We start from the raw sequence: 17,735 nt of genomic DNA on the forward strand, positions 1-17,735 counted from the left end.
CAGTGATTGTTCTGACAACTTAGAATTCACAGTTTCCCAAAAACCTATTTCTTTCCAAAATATGAGTGCTATAATAATTCTAATTAATCATCAGTATACACTACTACATGAAGCATTAGCTCTCCTTATCCTACTCTATATAAAGGGTAAAAACTGAGGCTCAATGACCTATAGTCCATATCAACATGAAAATGTAAAACAATTATCCTCAATTAAAATTAATTAATGTATTTGTATGTTTCCTATAAATATAAAATTATTTTTCTAACAGAAATTAATATGCAGTGAATTTCAACAGCAGGGAATATAATGGTGTGGTCCCTAATTGGATGTGATCAAGGAGGGTATAGCCCCTTTAATTATTTTACAACATTATCTACAAATTTATCCAAGATGAATATACTGGATCCTTGTAAAATTTCTGCCACCAGACTATAAATGTGAATTATTCCCTCCCACAAATAGAACCAGGTTGAAATATAAAGGATAATAGAAGACTCAGAATCAGAAGGATTATATATATATTTATTTATATATTTATATAAATATTATATATATTTATTCCATTTATATATATATATATATATATATATATATATATATATATATATATATATATTCCATTTCCTTAATTCTTGCATATATATATGCAAGAATTAAGGAAATGGAATAAATGACCCCAAATGTTCTGTGTATGTGTGCTTATGCATGTGTGTGTGTGTATGAATGATTGAAAGTGACTGAAGTATCTGTATTGTACACATATATATGTTTCTATGAAACAATACTCAAAGCTATGTCCCACAAAGACCCAGCAATGGAAATCCATTCATTCGTAAATTAAAACATTCCCAGTCTATCTTTCTCCCTGGGCAGAAGCATGAGACTTGGTTGAGATGTTTGTTAGGAGGACATTCTGAGAAAAGGGAAGTGTGCAGAAGGCTGCCTACTCTGTATACTGGAATTCTGATTTAGGGGAGTGCTGAAGGTAGTGCCTTTTATAGTTTCTTGACCTTTCCAAACAAGTCTGTGCATGAGCAGACCCCCAGGTGTTTACAAGAATCCTTATGCTTAAATCTTTGGGTGTCCTTGCTTAAAGGACATTACAAACACATTGTCCTGCCAAAATTACTTACCCTATTGATTGTATCTAAAAGATAAACTTCATCTCAAACTGCTGTTACTATAAAAGTTTATTGAGGCAGGCAATTGAGGGTGCCTGATTCCTTTAGGCAGGCTCTCCCTTAGCCCTCTCTTACACAGGAAACATTGTGTCAGAGTAATCTATTCATTCATTGCTCAGGGTCTGCTGGTTAGCCCTGGCACTCCCTCATAGTGAATCTGAATAAACTAAAAATGGGTACTGTTTCTTAGATATATTAGGTATAATAATGTATATACCTCAATAAGATTTGATTTGTCATTTTTATTCAGCCTATATTTTAAAAAATTACTCCTTATTATAGATACTTATGTTAAATATAATGTAATTCACCTTTATACCAGGAAATAAGAACATTCCTTATTTTTTAGTTGTTTTTTGTATGAAGCAGGACAACTTTATGTCAACCTTTTCCTCAACAAGACGTTTTTGGGTAGAAAGAAATAAATCATTTTAAGGAGGGACCTTTCTTGTCATGGCACTTGCCTCTGACAGTTATTTCATGATGCATAGCTGAAAGGGGCTCTTGGCTTATGATGAAAAAGAATTCCCAGGACTTGATAGAAAAGAATGTATTCATTCCAAGCCTAAGGCAGAAGACAAAGAGAAAAAAGGATAGTTAGTGAGCAAATGCATCAAGACCAGTATCATGGGTTTCTCCCCCGTGGCCTGATGGCTGATGTTGCACACTTCCTGCAAGCTACAAAACTATAAAACAAGTGCTACAAACAGAAGCACCTGTAAGTCAATGGGAGCACATTTTTGCTCAACAAGAGATCCTGACAACTAACTACCATCTGCCTGAGACACAGTTTGAGTCTTTAAGATGCATCAGGTCTCCTCCACCTCCAGCCTCATGCATAATAATGCTTCCAACACTTGACATCTTGAGTCATGGAATTATAAGCACTGAGAGCTCACCTGGTGGGCAATCATAAGAGACAATACTCAGACTTTCCAGAATAGGATAATGAGCATAGGTTAATAAGATAACAGTTAAAGGGCATGCAGTTAATCTGGAAAAGTGATTCAAATAAAATCTAGGCATCCAAATCCTAGTCTAGTGTCATTTTTTTCTGTGCTGCCACCCTTGAGTCATTATTGTTAAAAGTAAAACTAAAAGCAATTAAGTCAGAGGAAGCCTCTGGATAAGCATGCTATTTTGAAGAATGTGATGACACTGATTTTTCTAAATAAGTATTTTTACCACCATCCCATGCAATCAGAAGTAGTATTAATTTATTAATTTTACTGTAAATCCCCCCCCACCCCCCGATCTCTTAGGTGAATGAGTGGAGGAATCTTTGAGTTGGCAGCTCAACTTTAAGAAAAGAATCTGTGTCACTGAAACAGAAGCTGACTGGCACATATGAGGAGTAAAACATGACCATGGCCTCGTTAGCACCATGTGCTACATAATGGAGCTAAGCAGCCAAGTGTGAAGGTGAACCAGGGATAGAAAAGGTCTAGGCACCCTGAAACAGTTGTTTTTGATTCACTGTGGACTTTTTACTGGATGTAATTACAGCCTAATCCTTTACATCTGTAATGGCACAGACTGTTTTAAGGTAAACTCAATCTATAATTAAAAACCTCATTAATCATTTCCCAAATTATTTGTTGCAATATAAAATGGAAGGTGAAACAATTCCTGCTCTGGAAAATGGTTACAATATTAATAAACATGCCTATGACAGATGCTAATAGCAAAAGAACCTCTGTGTTATTGGTCATAGTTTTCCATTTTCAAGCATTCTTTAATCCAATGTGCTTTCTTTAAAATAGATTCAAAATATAACCTTTTTATTGGTACATAATTAGAATCCTATATAATAAAAGCCTAATATGCTAAGTGTACAAGTGTCCAGTTGTCTGTTCAACCAAAGCATAATATGATAATGATATACTAAGACCTCTCAAAAGCTTGCTATGATGTCCACTGACCACCAGGGGGCAGACAGCCAACCAGTTGACCAGTCGCTATGACATGCACTAAAAAACCAGGGGGCAGTCGCTCCTACTGTTAGGTGAGTTTGCTGCTGGGGTCTGGCAACTGGGACTGAGTGAGACGGGCCAGACATGCCCTAGAATCCTCCTGTAGTCCCTCCCCAGCTGGCCAACCTCCCGTGTCCCTCCCCAGCCCCAACTGTGCAACAGTGGGATTCCTTGGCCTGGCCTGTGCCCTCTCACAATCTGGGACCCCTGGGGGATGTTGGAGAGTTGGTTTCAGCCTAATCCCACAAGCCAGGCCAAGGGACTCCACTGGTGCATGAATTCATGCACTGGGCCTCTAGTATTGTACAACTGTAATTCTAGATTAAATTTATTAAGTAGACTCAACACACATAAATGTAACTGGATTAATAATGAGTTTATTTAACATTTTATCTTGACTGGCAATTCAGTCTTGATACTTAAGCTCAATATTTGTAACTACCAGGCTCTGAATTTTTTTCCTTACTGGAACTTCAATCTTTATATCTGTTTCTAAGTTTCTAAAGATTAAAATGGAATTTTCCCAGAATAATAGGGATAAACAACAGAACTTTAATGAGGTGACAATTTCAAATGTGATTCTATAGGAAGGCATTTTCAATATCATAGATGACCAACTAACTGCCACCTGCCTGAGACACAGTTCTGGGAGAAACGCATGTTACTACACTTATTGTCCCTGAGACCCAGTGGTTTACTCTGATTTGTTGTTAAAAATTATTATCAATAATTTAATTAGCATATAATGGGTTTGGCATATCTCCAATTTATACTTTTCATCTTCTACCATTGTCCCTATAGTAGTGTGTGAGAGACTCATGAGTAGTGAACTGAGTTCTAATATGTATTTAAATCTCAAAGACAATTAAAAATCCAGTCCTCCTTTCCTCATCTTTCCCAGAACCAAGGAAACTAACATCTTTAAGAATAGCGTTCTTTATTTTTTTAATTTAAATTTTGAAACTTTAAATTCCTTTATTTTTTAAAATATTTAAACATATTAATTTAATGTGGTGACTTTGGTTAATCAAATTACATGTTATGATGTACAATTCTATAATACATGACCTGTATGTTGCTGTGTGTTCCCCATACCAAGTCACCATTTATACCCCCATACCTTCTTCTTAAGCTGATATTGATCATGTAATTATGCAGGCTAAAGGTCCACATTTATTGTCCACCACACTGATACAATTGAGCACAAGCAGTGTAAGAGATCAGCCCTGGCCAGTCTAGTTCCGTTGGTTGTTTTTCTTATGTAAGATTTTCATTATCAAACTTTTCACATGTGTGTGTTCTACATAAGAAGGACAAAAATAAAGGTAAAGCAGTATGGCTTTCTGCAACAAACTCTTTTGGCCATCAAGTCATTCATTTCTCGATTTTTTTTCCTCCCTTGAGCCTTGCATATGAAAAAAGACAGTTCTTCCTCTTATGGATTATGGCATTTTGTAGCAGATGTTTAAAAAATGTGTCAGTATTTTCAAATGCCTCCTCCCCCTACTTTGTTAGTTTTGCCTGACTCTGAGGAACTGTTTTGTACTTTGTATTTGGGCAATGTTTTTGCAGCATTTTTAGGCTGACGACTTCATTCAATTGGCCCTTTTGAAAATTATAAATCTTGTGGTGGTGATGGTGAACAAAGGATAAATTAGGATGCCTTTATTAGTGATCTGTCCAAAGCTTTTATGTTACTTGATCATGCTCTATTGTTAATACAGCTGAAGGCAATTAATTTTAGAAACAAGACAAGTTGTTAACATAGAACAGTTTGCAAGTCTTCCCATTGAAGACACTGAACTGTGCAAAGTGTTGGATCATTTCAATTAATTTTCTTTCACTTCTAAATTAGCAGTGTATTTGAATGGGTACTTCATTCATGAATCTATCTGCAATGTGACCTTTCAAAAGTGAGTGTCATTCTGAAGTTTAAACTCAAGGGTCAGATGTAAAAGTAACAAGGATCTTGAACTGTTTGGGAGACTTGACAGCTTTGTGTTGCTCACTTTCTTTTAATGCTTATCATTGGAGTCCTAAGTAGGCTACATACTCTAATTAAAAAATGTGTTTCTCTTAACTTTTAGATACATTTTCCTGCTTAAAGACCAATCATTTCTTCATATGCGGAATTTGAATTTGGATTTCTGCCAATATGTATTATAGATTCACTGTTAATATTATTGAAAATAATTTATTAAAATGACAAAATAAGCATGATAATATTGTGTCATTTAGTTCTATCCAGCTCAAAATAGAAAAAAACAAAACACAACAAACCTCTAACTTGAGTAGGTTAATGTATCTTCAAGATTTTAAAGTGTGTAAATTGATAACACTGCCTTTTAAAGTACACATCCCCCAAAACATGACATAAAACAAATAAAACAAATAAATTATCCAACCTTTTCTGACCTTGCAATACTTTCTCTTTTTTTTCAATTTTAATTTAGAACCTGACTTTGTAAAAAAAAAATATATATATATATATGTTGATTAAGACGTGTAATAACTTGATATTTTTGTGGGTATTATTCAAAAGAATTCCATGCCAAGAGATAAATATAATAGATGCAATGTATCCATCAGAACAATAGTTACAAAGCAAGTTTTAGATACATTATAATTATATACTTTCATTTCATTTCTGACACTTCTTTGCTGGGATCATAAACATTAGTTCAATTTTGAAAAAGATTCTGACTGGTGTCCTCAGTATCTACACTTCACTATTGCTATAAGTGTTAACAAAACAAATGAAGTAAACTGGTTGAGTGCAAAGCAACTGGATATAGTGTCGTATTTTTAAATATTAAAATGAGTTTTTTTTTATGAAATTGATTAAATTGACCAAATTATCATATACATTTTACAGGGAGGAAGATATGGCTTTGATTGAATTTTTTTTTTTACTCTGAGCCTATCAAAGGAATATCTTCCCAATTCTACATTAGGAATATACATATAAATATATAAATAATAAAAATAGACACCAAAAGTCATTTTGTTGAGTTAACTTACGTGATACATTAGAGATAAATATGCAAGAAACTATGTTTACATAGTTCAGGAGAATTGCATACTTAAACATAGGCTTTGATTCTTGTTCCCATTATGACAAAATTAAAGAAATGAATATTACAGAAGATAAATGCAAAAGAAAGCATCTATGTAAGAGGAAGCAACTTCTGTGAGCATAATATAAAGATAAAATATATGGAAATTCATGAAGAAAGCTAAATATAAATTACAGTTGAAGAACTAAAATGCATTTATGTATCTGTCATACTTAATATGGTATTCTTGCTCTACTGTCATGTTCATGAAAAAGGGGGAAATTTATGAGAAATGGTGAAAATTGTCTATAGGTAAACAAAATACAATGTATTCCTGACACATTTTTTTCTAAACAAGTCATGCATAATTTGAAAAATATATAATGCTTTTTGAGTCTTAAATCCCGCACCTGATAATGTCTTCTTAATTTTCCTAGAACTAACACCTATTTCCAAAGAGTTTAATTTAATTTGGTTTAATGGAATTTGATCATCTTTAATGGAATTTGATAATGAACCCTGGAAATGGAGATATTATTTTAATATGTTGCTTAAATTATATCTATATGGTAAAACTTATGAATGTGAATGTGTGTAATGTGTCAACATCAATAAAACATATATTTAACCTCTATAGAAGAGACAGAAAGTATGCCCAGGTTATGAGAATAAATGTTCAAATTATCTTAATTAGACATGTGTATTAAAATGTAATTTGTTATGATTAAATGTTTAATGTAAGAAACTTGGATAAAAGTTCAGTAAATATTTTTCTAATAAAAATGTTATTCTATCACATTAATTATTCAATTGAAAAACTAAAATTTTGGCCATTTATGATTCAAGCACAGGAAGGCATTTATTAGCCACGTAAATGCAATCTCATGCACACACTGTGGTCGTAAACTTCACTGCCAAGAATGAAAATACAAAGTAGGTAGTCATTCATTCTCAACTTGAGTAAAGTATGAGTGGATAAATGTAAGAGTTCAAGACATACAATTCAATAGCAGTCCATTTGTTTAAACTAAAGGTATGCTGGGATTTTTCCATATACATATGAAAAGAACATATATTATTTTATGTATATGCAGAGCAGTTTTAAGATCTTGGAAAGGCCCTGTTTGGGTATTAGTAACTCTTCAAGAATAGAAGAGATCTGAGCCCTGATTACTGGAATTCGTGGCCCAAAGAGTTAGAGTCATAGAGTGAATCACACATTTTGAATAACATCTGCATTAGAAACTTGTTATGGCCTCTAACATAATTTATGTATCAATACTCATAAAGTATAATAGATAGTTTAATAAATTTTATTTGAAGACATGGTTATATGTAGAATACACTCCTTTATTAAATTAAATCTTTCAATCAGTTGCTTAGGTAGGTTCAGGAAATTGAATAGAAGTAACAATTCTATCATTTCCTCATATAATGCATAATATTATTATATTGTATTTCATTTTAGAATTAGAATATTTAGCTATACCCAAAGCAAAAATTATTTGTAATCTCACAACCAAAAATTAAGCAAGATCAACAACTGCAAATTTTTCCAATCTCTTTTCTGTATATACAAATACACATTTATGTTTGAGTTACAGAATTAGAATTCTATGATAGATACTATTTTATAACCCACATGTCATTTAAATCTCCCATGATGGACATATTCTAAGTAGTATATACTTTGTTACTGTAGAATATTTAATGGCTTCCAAGTATGCCATTATATATAAGTATGATTATTTTAGTACACCACCTACTGGTGGATTTTAGACTTTCAGTTTTTCACCATATACACATTAACTTCTCAAAATAGTATGGTTTCAAAACTAAATAGTAAGAAGCTTTATAATAACACTTTTTCCAAAAAAAAAAAAACTGTGGTACCATATTATAATGCTATTAGAAATTTATGTCATATTTTCGCATACTCAGAATTATCCTTAAAATATTTTCTAAATTTACACGTAAAAAAGTTACATATAAACATATATTTATATCTCATCATTGAAATAAGACCTACATCGATTAAGTGTTCTTTTAACGATATCAGTGCAGCTTTCCTACAATAAATAACCATATCTCCTTGCATTACAATTTCATTCATTATAACACTCTTAAACTTTAGATCAGGGAATTATGGGCAATCTATATATTTGCTAATTATTTTAAGCAATGCTATAGTTTAGTTCTATCTCTACCCACTTAGTTCTATCTCTACCATGTAGCTAGATGAACAAAAAATAAACAAAATTTCATGGAATGGCTATTGGGTTCATGAGATTGACACACTTTGGAGAATTTGAGTTTTGCCAGTCTTGCCTGTGAAATAGAAATCTTATGTAGTATTTCTGATTCTGAAAGTCTTCATGACTCTTAAAAATGTAAAATTCTCTAATAGATTTTTCTCACCATTACCAGCTCACAGTATATGTTTTCAGGACCATCTGGCCTGTTGGCCTACGTAAGAGCAGTTTCAGAGTGAAATAAATTTTGAAGCCAGATGGATGAATATGCAAAGAGTGAGAAAGTAAAGTCAGTAAGCATAAAGCATTATTTCTAGAAATGTACTTGTTAAAGTTAGAAGAGAGATTTATCATTGCCTAAAATTTAACTCTCAATGGAGAGTTTGGTGTTGTCCTTTATTAGTTTTTTAAGGTGGAAGAGATGTATTATTATATATATTTATAACAAAGACTCATGAGAAAAAAAAGTTGATGCCACTAAAGAAAGGGAGCTGATAAAGGTAGGCCCACTTGGAAATCATAGGAAAGAATGGAGCTATGAACAGATGTAAAACAATTAAATGTGGATTATAAGGGATACATCAATCCCACTTAAACTGAAGAGAAAGAAGAAAGAGGATGTTTATTGGTGGAGAAAGTAGGTTGTTAAGGGAGTTCATGACAGATAGCCTCAATTACTTCCCCGTAGTAGGAGGCAAGGTTATCTCGTCAAAGAGTGTTTAAAAGGGAGAGAAGTGTAATGTAAAGCTTAATTGACTCCTGTAATGAATAAAAAATGAAAGCTGGCTGGGGATATGTTTTCAAACTGTGCTCAAAACTAAAACTGAAAAGATTAAAGTGTTATTTAAAAGTAAATAGCAACCCAAGCAAGGTCAAAAATCCATTGCAAAGTTGGTTGAGAAATATTTGAGAATTATTAAAGGGCTTGGGAAACATTTAAGAAACACTAGTTTAAATAAATTCAAACAAATATATATATTTTTAAACTGGCAAAGTCTTAATATATGTGTTGTGAAGAAGATACATATAGAGGAAATAAGTGGGAAAAGAATGAGTACATTGAGTTTGCAACTAGAAAACTGGTTAGAGTCATGAAACAAGGAGATTAACCTAAGCAGATAAGGGAATGAGTAATGGAGGATACACAGATAGCAGAAAAGGGAGAGATTAAGACATGATCAGACTTGCTGAAGAGAAGGATAAAAAATTTGATGCAAGGATTAGCTAATGGAGAATAGCATTATGGTGTGAAACACTCTTAATTGGATGCTAAGGTACAAGGCAAGGCACCAACAATGAGTTGCTGAGGTTGACTGGGGCAAGCCCTCTACCACAGTATTTTCAAGAATACTAAGGTTGAGGGTAAGTTAGCCTTGTTCATTCTGCAGATGACAGGAAGAAAAGAAAAAAGCCTTGGTAAATGAAGAGGACTGATCTCAACATTAGTAGGCCCCACCAACAAATTCAGAGGGTACAATAAAGTAAAAACTATGGTTTGCCTCAGCAAAGAGTTTAGTGGAAACCATGGAGAATTAAAAAAACAGGGGTAAAGAAATGTGTGTGCTCTGATTCACTTTGAACTACATCTAAAGAAGCATTATTTAAAAGTATATATAGATTTCTTTTCCTCCATAACCTCTCCAACACTTGTTATTACTTTTCTTTTTGATAATAGCTACTCTAACATGTATAATGTGGTATCTCATTATAGTTTTGATTTGCATTTGCAGTAATAGCTGAAGTTGAGCAGCTTTTCATATAACTGTTGGCCATTTGTATGTCTCCTTGGGAGAAGTGTCTGTTCAGGTCCTCAGCCCATTTTTTAAAAAATATATGCTTATTGATTTCAGAGATGAAGGGAGAGAGAAAGATAAAAACATCAATGATGAGAGAGAATCACTAATCAGCTGCCTCAATCACTGATCCCCCTTGCTGAAGATCAAACTCAAAACCCGGGAGTGTGCCCTGACCGGAATTAAACCATGAATTCATGGTTCATAGGTTGACACTCAACCACTGAGCCATGCCTGCTGGGACTCAGCCCATTTTTTAATTGGATTGTTTGTTTTGTTTTGAGTTGTATGAATTCAATTTTTAAATTGATTTTAAAGAGAGGAAGAAAGAGGGGGGAAAAAACAACAACACATCTATGTGAGAGAAACATGTATTGGCTGCTGCTACCTTCCCACCCTCCATTCCCCCAATACCAGGGTTCAAACCCATAAGCCAGGTATGTGCCCTGACTTGGAAGTGAACCTGGTATATGGGGCAATACTCCGACCAACTGAGCCGCACTGGCCAGAGTTGCACAAGTTCTTTATAATTTTGGATATTAACCTCTGTCAGAAATGTTGTTTGCAAATATTTTCTCCCATTTGGTTTGTTGCCTTTTTGTTTTGTTGGCAGTTTCTTTTTCTATATAAAGCTTTTTAGTTTGATGTAGTCCTATTCATTTATTTTTGCCCTTACTTCCCTTACATTTAGGGTCATATTCATAAAATTTTCTCTAAGACCAAGGTCCAAAAGTTTAGTATCTATGTTTTGTCTATGTAATTTATATTTTCAGGTCTGATATTTAGAACTTTGATACATTTTGAGTAAATGTTTGTATATGTGGGCAAACTGTAGTCTAGTTTAAATGTTTTGCATGTAGCTTTCCAATTTACCCCTGGTGGGAATATAGACTTGTACAGCCACAATGGAAAATAGTACAAGGTTCTTAAAAATGTTAAGAATAGAATTACCATATGACCCAGCAACCCCTCTTACGGGTATCTACCCTCAAAATTGGAAAACATTTATTTGAAAAGATATTTTCACTACTGTGTTTCCAAGATATGGAAATAAAGTGTCCTTGGATGGATTATTGCAATGGTCTGCAAACTCATTATTTAACAGAGCCAAATATCAACAGTACAACGATTGGAATTTCTTTTGAGAGCCACATTTTTTAAATTTAAACTTCTTCTAATGCCACTTCTTCAAAATAGACTCGCCCAGGCTGTGGTATTTTGTGGAAGATCCACACTTAAGGGTCCAAAGAACTGCATGTTTGCCAACCTTGGAATTATTGGATAAAGAAGATGTGATATATATCTATCTATATAAAAGGCTAAGTGACCGTGTCCAACCATTCAACCAATAGCTATAATGCACACTGACCACCAGACGGCAGACACTCAATGTAGGAGCTGCCGAACTGCAGTGACTTGGCAGTAGCAGTTTTTGGGTGTTGCACCCTGGAACCAGAGAAGAGGGAGCCCAGTTTCTGGGTGTATCACCCAAGAACCACCCTCTCACAATCTGGGACCCTACAGGGGGCATTAAAGAGCCAGTTTCAGCACAATCCCTGTAGTCCAGGACAACGGGCCCCACCTGCTGGACCCAGCTCACTTTGCAGATGCCCTTTGAGCCACTGCAGCCAACCAGGAAGGAGATGTAGGACGTTGGCTCCAGGGTGTGTCTGGCTCGTCTCACCCAGTCCCACCCTGCTGGTCACCTTCTAATTAATTCCCATTCAATGTGCACAAATCTGTGCACCAGGGCATAGTCTATATGTATAATGACTGGACAACTGGCCAGTAGCTATGACAAGCACTGACCATGCGAGGGCAGGCACTCAACACAGGAGCTGCCCGTGGTGGTCAGTGCACTCCCACAGCCAACCTCCTGTGGCCATCCAGCCTTCCACAGTCTCTCCCCCTGGCCTGCTCAGCCCCTCTCCCAGGTCAGCTCTCAGCGATTGTACACCAGGCCTCTAGTCCTACATAATAAAAGCATAATATGCAAACGGCAGAAAGATCAGTGGGATTACCTGTCACTATGATATGTACTGACCACCAGGGAGCAGACACTAAACACAGGAGCTGCCCCCTGGTTGGAGCCCTTGAGCAGGCAGTGCCACCAGGGGCCCCATGATTGCCCTGCCCATCTCCCCACAGATTGGTCCTGATCTCTGGCCAGGCCTAGGGACCCTACCCTCTATATTGGAAATAGTCTCTTAGATTTGAAAATTAAAACCTGGCTACTCTAACACTAAAAAAAGCAGGACGATGCAGCCATGACATGCATGGACTCTGGCTTGCACATTTTGTGGTCAGCCCTCATTTGACACTTATAACTGTGTGACAAAGCCAATTACTTAACTTCTCTCTGCTTCAGTTTTTCAACCATAAGATGGGGGAAATGGTACTACTGCCTCAGAAGGATCATGTTATATACTACTTTTGATAATCAGGGCAAGATTCCTTTCTCCTGTATGAAAAGTATGGTCACTGGTGCATGCAGTGTCCTGATTGCAAGAGGGATGTCTGACTGCCAGTTTATGCCCAACATCCTCTGAGGGGTCCCAGATTGTGAGAAAGAGCAAGTTGGGCTGAGTGACCCCTTGCTGGGCATGGATTTTGTGCACTGGGCCTCTAATATATATATATATATATATATATATATATATATATATATATATATATATATATATATATATAAAATGTTAAGTCACTGACCTATACATATGTCCGACCAACCAGCTAGGCCAGTGGTTGACAAACTCATTATTCAACAGAGCCAAATATCAACTGGACAAGGATTGAAATTTCTTTTGAGAGCCAAATTTTTTAATCTTAAACTTCTTCTAACGTCACTTCTTCAAAATAGACTTGCCCAGGCCATGATATTTTGTGGAAGAGCCACACTCAAGGGGCCAAAGAGCCACATGTGAGCTGCAGTTTGCCAGCCATGGGGCTATTACATATGATGCGCACTGGCAATTTAAAAACAAACATTGACTTGTGTGTGTGTGATACATATAAAGCTCTCCCTGGCGTCAATCACACACGTGTGTTTCAATCTGTCACTGTTGAGTATGAATTTGGTTGTTTTGTTGACATTCTGAAGCTGAAAAAAGCAGTGTCATCGACAGAATATGTCTGAAGACCAACTATTGGCACAATGTAGTTCTGAAGCCGAAAAAAGCCAGTATCGTTGAAATAATGTATTGAGTGTTTTCACTCTTAATGTGGTATACAGGGAGATGGTAGAATAAGTTTAATCAATTTATCAGCCATTGATTTTATCAATGTTGTTTTTATATCATGTTTTTGTTGTTATATTATGTTATAGTTTATTTATTAATCAATTTATATATTGTTTTTATATACATTTTACTAATTTTCATCTCTGACACTTCTATTATAGAAGGAGAATAACAATTTGAAGATATTTCTTCTAATTAATTTTTTTTCAATGTGCATGAATCTGTGAATTGGGTCACCAATACATATATATATATATATATATATATATATATATATATATATATATATATAAAATCAAGTACTACTCAGCCACAAGAAAAGAATAGATACTGCCATTATGACAACATGGGCGGGCTTTGAGAATATCACACTAAGCAAAATAAGTCAGACAGAAAAAGTTAAGAACCCTATGATTTCACTCATATGTGGGATATAAAACTAAAAGCAGCAAATGAAGAAATAAGAAAAACAAACAAACAAAACCTCATAGACACGGACAATGGCATGTTGGTTACCAAAAGGAAGAAGAGGGGTGGTTAGTAAAGGGTAAAGGGGTCAAACATATGGTGACAGAAAATTATTTGACTTTGGGCAGTGGGCACAAAATGCAATATGCAGATTGTGTCTCATAGAAGTGTACACTTGAAATTTATATATTTTTACTAACCAATGCCACCTCAAAAATTTAATTTAAACATATTTTTAAAGTATGTATAATAATATTAATATTTATCATTATTAAAATTACTTAGATTAAGCACTTTACCATTGTCAAGCTTGTATTGTGTAACGCTTATGTAAGTCCTTTAAGCTTATAAGTTGTATCTATAAAAAATTTACAGAAACTATTATTACTGTTTAAAATTTAAAAGTAATCCTCTTAATGTCAGGTTCAAGACAAAGGCTCCTATAATTCTTCCAGCAAAGGCAGCTGAGTAAGGCAAAATAGGGAAATCAAAGACATGAAATTAGAAAAAAAAACACAAAAACTTTTATATGCAGGTGATACTTGTCAACATGGGAAATCCCAAAGGATCTAGTTAAGTATAGCAACATTATTTAATTTTTAAAGGATATATAAAAATCTCAATTTCATATCTACACACATCATAACATTAAAATAATTATAAAAGAGCATTACAAGGTTCTCAGTTTAAATGTAAAAAAAAGATTTGCATGAATTCTATGAAGAACATTATAAGACATTATTGAAAAATATTAAATTAAATTAAAAAAACACACACAAAAACAAACAAACAAACAAAAAAAGAAACCTGAGATCTGTTGATTACTACTGCTAATAATGTGTCAATGTCCTGGTTTATTTTAGAAATTTAGGAAAAGTAGCACATGGTCTCTTTAAACCAATTTGTCTTCCTAAAATAACTTAAGAGGTTAAAATTACTTTTCTTTTTTACTATTTCCATTTTTTTTAAATGTAACTTGGTTATAGAATAGACAGATAGTCTTGCTGGCCTATTTTGCCATGATTTAAAATACAATTTTAGATATTGAAAATTACTCTTTTTTCTAGACAACAATAACCATGAATTGATAATCAAACATTTTTTAAAAATCATCTGAATTTACAAGAAGAAAAATGAAATGTGGGGTTTGCTTACATAAGGTGGTCTATTTAACCACCTTATGTAAGCAAACAAGCTTTGTTAAACTCATATTCTTTTTTTTTAAGTATTTTTTATTCATTTTAGAGAGGAAGGGAGAGAGTGAGAGATAGAAGCATCAATGATGAGAGAAAATCATTAATCTGCTGCCTCCTGCATACCCACATGGGGAACTGAGCCCACAACTGGGGCATGTGCCCTGACCAGGAATTGAACCGTGACCTCCTGGTTCATAGGTTGATGCCCAATCACTGAGCCATGCTGGCTAGGTTAAATTTATGTTCTTACACTCAGAAAACTAGGAATATTATTTCCTTCTCTTAATTCAATATTAAAAGTCCTGAGAAAGTCAAAGCACTTTAATATTCATGAGAAATAGGGCTTTTTGTTTCTCATCCTGCTACTGCAAATTATTAAATTGTCTATTAGCAGATGTACTAACTTAGCATTTTTGTTATTTCAAGATCCTCTTACATGTGCCTAGCTGCTGGCACTGGTCTGTGTGACTAAACTGAAGGACATCTTTAACAATCCTTTCAATACTAAATAAAAATAATTTACTTACTGGATCCAGCCGGCATCACAGGTCCTGGAGGTAGGGCTAGGAGGTTTTAAGAGAAATAAAGACAAGAGAAAGCGGAACTTCAGGAGGACTGCTAGTCCATGATGAGACTGCAGCAACTTTATTAGTTGCAAGCATACATTTATGAGGCTTTTCTGGGCATTTCTCCAAGTGCCCCTTTCCCAAGACAAGGCCTCCCAACAGCTCCTCAAGACATTCTTGGAAAAGATACGTAGAGCAAGCATCTGGCTAGATATCACTGAGAACAGCCTAGCTGAGAACATCCAGATAAGTCGTGCATCACGCGCACTCTCTAACAATGGGGCTATGGTCTGCCTTGTCCTTGGTTGACCCTGAAAGCTTAGGGGAGAGCAGGTAGGCGTCCCTACCCTGTGCTCAATCCCCTGCAGGAGAGCAGGTAGGCATTCCTACCCTATGCTCCATCCTTGCCCTCGGGCCCCACGGAACACGGCTTCCCACATTTACTAGTATACATGCATGCAAAAGAAGGCAAACAAAATTAAGTATGATGGTTAATATAAAGATGCTACCAAATTTTGACTTATTAGGAATTAGGTCATTGAAACTTTTATACACTATATTTTTAGCCAGATATTTATGATATACCACAGTCAATTATACTTTATCTTTTAATAGAAGAAACAAGGGACTTCTTTCAAGATCTAGGTTGTTTTCATTCCACTTCAATGATTACAGGCAATGGCAACAATTACTTAGGTAGTTATCCAATAACTCAACATATCTTTTGTTTTTGTAGTTGTTTACTATGCATTGACTTTCCCTTGATGCAACATTTTCCTGAAGTTGTTCTCTACAGTTTATAGATATATGAAATAATTCAAGTTGGATGGGAATTCTCTTCAATTATTTGTGTCACCTCTATTAGATTTCTAAAATTATTGCAGACTAGAGGCCCAATGCACAAAGATTAGTGAAGGAATGGGCCTTCCTTCCCCTGGCTGCCAGCAGCCACCTTTCCACCTTCCCATGCTGCCCAGAGGCCCAAAGCGGCTGGGGAGGTGCACATGCCTGTGATGATGCAAGTGTCCTGCCCCACCCCTGGCTGCTTGGCCCCTTGTATGGAAATTAACCCACCATTTTTGTTGGGTTGATTTGCATACTCATTCATGATTGGCTGGTGGGCATCATGAAGTGTGGTCAATTTGCATCTAACTCTTTTATTAGTGTAGATAGAGTTATGTGCCACTTCACCTTACTCACATAGTACTACATACCTATCTCTAGTAAAGCACTTGAAAACTTTAAACTTGAATCATTTGGGGATGAAAATGAAGTCTAGCAAATAAGCAGGCTTTTCTCCAGTGAATGTGAAAGAATCACTGCGAGCTCATTCCAGCTGTCTCTAAAATAAGCTGTGTTGTTTAGAGGTCACGTATTTGTTCTCTTTCTGACAAGAAGATTGTTTTGATTTTTAATGCAGAATTTTAGTAGCTATAGAAATTGCTCCATTTTGGAAGCCAAAGGACATCTTTCCAAGTTGGTTTCTAAAAAATAAGTGAGAAATGGAATGTAACAGGATTCTTAGACAATTACAAGCAGGTAGACACAATTCTATGGCATCCCACACCGCTATGCATTCCTTTCTTTCTGCCTGAATAGTAATTCTTGGAAATGTCAGTTCACACTTGAAATATGGTCTACACATGGTTATGCTTCATTTATAATTTTTTCTGCCCCTTTTTTTACTTTAGATTCTAATGATTAGTAATTTAGTTCAGAGGCTTGGAGCTTGTCAGATTTTACTTGCTTTGCTGTGCCAGTTATCCTAGGAAATAGGATAATTTTGGAAGAGAAGATTTGAAACAGAATTTCTGCTCAATGTACAGCATTAAAACTTTTAACTTCAAACTATTTTATCTTACAAAGGTACGATTTCCCTAGCACTTTGATATTTTGTTCTGTGGTGTCACTGTGTAAAGAAAGTACATTGTTTTATTGTATATTTTTAGTTATACCAGTAAATAGTAAAGCATGCATACAATAACATGCCCTTGAAGTAAATGTTGCA

This window comes from Pipistrellus kuhlii, unplaced genomic scaffold (genome assembly GCF_014108245.1).
Source record: "Pipistrellus kuhlii isolate mPipKuh1 unplaced genomic scaffold, mPipKuh1.p scaffold_m20_p_3, whole genome shotgun sequence".
Lineage (NCBI taxonomy): Eukaryota > Metazoa > Chordata > Mammalia > Chiroptera > Vespertilionidae > Pipistrellus > Pipistrellus kuhlii.